The sequence below is a fragment of the Aricia agestis genome, chromosome 14, assembly GCF_905147365.1.
Source record: "Aricia agestis chromosome 14, ilAriAges1.1, whole genome shotgun sequence".
NCBI classification, from domain to species: domain Eukaryota; kingdom Metazoa; phylum Arthropoda; class Insecta; order Lepidoptera; family Lycaenidae; genus Aricia; species Aricia agestis.
Window position 1 is genome coordinate 2,025,940 of NC_056419.1, and position 3,716 is coordinate 2,029,655.

Here is a 3,716-nt window from a genome sequence, read left to right on the forward strand (position 1 = left end):
TTAAAATTGACATAAAAGTATGTGAAATATAAACACTTATTGTCTTAAGCTTACCGTGAAAGGAATGACACATTGTCAGTTAAAATGGATAGAGGAACCAAAATTAAAATTGTTCTTTTGTTCTTAGTATGAAATCAATTATAAGTACAAACAGGCGTTGGCGAAATTCGGTTGACAAAAATAGGATAAGTGCAAAAAATTTTCAATTAAAAAATTTGCTTCCTTTTTCAAATTGAGTATTAAAAAATTATTGATTTTGATATGTATAAAGTATTGTCACGTTTCAACTCCGTTTTCGCAATATTTGATTATTCCATCCATTTTATTTTGACTTACACAATTATTAAAAGTGAATGCATTCACCTTAATTAATACAAGAAAGTTACAACTATGATTGACTGCTTAACACGTTCAGACCGGGACTTCATGAACTGATGTGGTATCCAAACGGGCCAAATCTACACATGGCCACCGGTGGTACATCACCGCCCCATAAACCAAAAGACCTGCCGGGCGGGGTGCGCCACCGGTGGCCACGGCCAACGATTATGCATTCTCTCTCTTTCTAACGATCTAATAATCCTATAATAGGTCAATTATTGTTTTGTCTCATCACTCATCACGCGTGGATGTGTCAGATCAGATGGCTTAGTATTATATCAGCCTTAGAAAAACCCTAAAGTGGTACCGCAAACGTATCATCGAGATTGTTTGTGGCACAATGTAAGTAAATGCTTAGGTTATTCACCAGAAATTTTGAGAAGGAAAGAAAATAAGTACTTATTTTAGAATTCCAGGAACAAATTATAAAAGAGATGATTAGCAAGTCTAGCAATGATAATCAATCCGATGACGCCGAAGAGGAAGGTGAGCCGATTGTTCAACGGAAGCCAAAACATAAGTAAGCGAAAACCGAAGGAATGCTTAGAAATACCCGAAAGAGATACAAGCCCTTGTCATGACCGTATTACAACAACCGAATCTGCGGCTATTTGCTCTGCATGTGACAACAAACCAATGTGTTTGGATTTTTTCAACACGATTCATCAAAAATAATTTTCGTTCTGTACCATCAATCTATACTAATATTATAAAGCGAAAGAGTTTGTTTGTTTGTTTGAACGCGCTAATCTCAGGAACTACTGGTCCGATTTGAAAAATTCTTTCAGTGATAGATAGCCTATTTATCGAGAAAGGCTAGACTATATTTTATCACGCTAAGACTAATGAGAGCGAAGAAATAGAGAAAAATGTGGAAAAAATTGAGGAAATTATTTGAAAGGGCTTATTTGAACCCGCTAATCTCAGGAACTAATGTCCGTTTTGAAAAATTCTTTCAGTGTTAGATAGCCCATTTATCGAGAAAGGCTATAAACTATATTTTATTACGCTAAGTCTAATGAGAGCGAAGAAAAAGAGAAAAATGTGGAAAAAATTGGGGAAATTATTTGAAAGGGCTTAATTGAATGCGCTAATCTCAGGAACTACTGGTCCGATATGAAAAATTCTTTCAGTGTTAGATAGTCCATTTATCAAGAAAGGCTATAGGCTATATTTTATCACGCTCAGACTAAAAGCAGCGAAGAAATAGAGGAAAATGTGAAAAAAAAACAGGGCAAATTATTCTCATGAACTACTAGAGAATTTTTTCTGTTATTTGGCACAGCTAAGAAGTAGACCACGTGAAGGATCATAGGCTATTTTTTGTGGACTAATTTGTCTGTGAAATATCTAATACGCGGGCGAAGCTGCGCGGAACGTTATATTTCGCGTGGTCACGACATCACGCGTAAACGGCTGGACCCATTTTGCTGAAATTTGTTATTTAAAAGATACTTTGAGTCCCAAAAATAACATAGGATACATTTTGTCCCGGAAAAATAACTGTTTACTGCACAATATACTTTTATGATTTGCGCGTAAACGTTTTTTCAATGTGATCCAGCAGAAATAATTTGCATTTCGTACCATTTATCGTGATTTTGTCATATTTTGTTCCTAATAAATAGGTACAATTTTTCAATCCTGTTTTTTTTGACTTCCCGAAATGATATCCATCTCCTGAGCTACACTATGAAACTTTGTCGATGTTACAGGGCGGGAACGGTCATTACAATACTCTCTTTCAAGGCGGCACGAATTTCTTAGTACATTAAAAGTCAGGTGTAATGTGGCCACCGGTGGTACACCCCGCCCTGTCAGCGAGTACTCCGTGCTCCACCGGTGGTACACCCCGGTCTGAACGTGTTAATGAAAAATGTAAATTGATATAAAAATCTTACATTTAATCAATTCTAAGAAATCAATACTATTTTCTAAAATGGGAATATCATTGGAATAAATAAAATATTAAAATCTATGATTCCTAAGATTTTTAAGTTACAACATAATATAAAACATTTATGATCGGTATGCAAAAAAATACATGGAAAAATATAAAATATATTTCAATAACTTCATACTTCGCTCTCGTAAATATAAAATATCAATGATATTGAATTACAATAAAATTTTACCTTTCAAAACTCATGTTATAAAAGTAAAGAAATGAGGTTCCTTAGAACCGATGGCACAGAAATAAACAACTAATAACAACAATCATCAAGGTGGACACATAATAACATATCTGTTAAATAATCTCGCTCAGTAATATAATATTAAAGTTTTTTACTTATTTAGTTAAAATTGTCATTTGACACAAGCAAAATTATTTAATGTTTTATTAATTCATCAAGCCCCATACCGTCTTGGTGATGAGACACAATAGAAATTCTATTGTGTCTAATTTTTCCATGATCGACGGGTTAATGTAATAGGGCATTTTACCACATTTTCTGTGTACGCCTTTTGTTATCAATAACTAATAAAAGAAAATGGACTGTGACCACATTCTTACTGGCGCCATTTGTCATTTCCATAGAACCATTAAGATTGCTGAGAAATTAAACCAATCTGTTGCTTGATTTCTGGAAAAGTGTGGGTAGTTTATCTGTAATATTACTGAGCGAGATAAAATCAGTACAGAGTGGAGACATTATTATATTTGTAAAACTATATACCCTGGTATTTGGGGGACGACACCCATCTTTCTCCATCCAGCCTTTCAGTATTTTATTGTCCATTCCTACTTAATAATAAAAGCTCTTGCAGAGCGACCTCATTCATACTGGTATTTACACCATTGACATATTTTTTTTATTAGTTAGTGTTGCCGTAACCAGAAAAACTCCCACAAATTCTGGACATTAGATCTGGCAGCAACATTATTGCTCAAAGTGTGAAGTTTAAACCATAAAGTTAATATACCTAGAGGAATAGAGCAACAATTTCGAGCTGTCAAACGAAACCGAAATTGGTTTCATCTGTGTGTAAAAATATGTGTACATATACACTTACACAAGCATGATTAACATGATTTCTATTAGATTAAATTGTCAACGTGCGGCACGTACCGACTGGACGTCAAAAAAAGAGTGCTGCTGTCATGTATCACACGTCTCTTTTTATCACGCAGTGTTACTGATAGTGACATCTCTCTTGCTCAGACCTTTGTTTCTCTATTCCGCTAGGTATATTAACTTTATGGTTTAAACCAATTCATTTGTCATAATTATGGTATTGCTGTTGTAATAATATGCGTAAATAATTTTAAAAAATTTCACAACATAATATTGCGTAAATTAATTCAAAGACTCTAAAGTCTTGATAATTTTTAG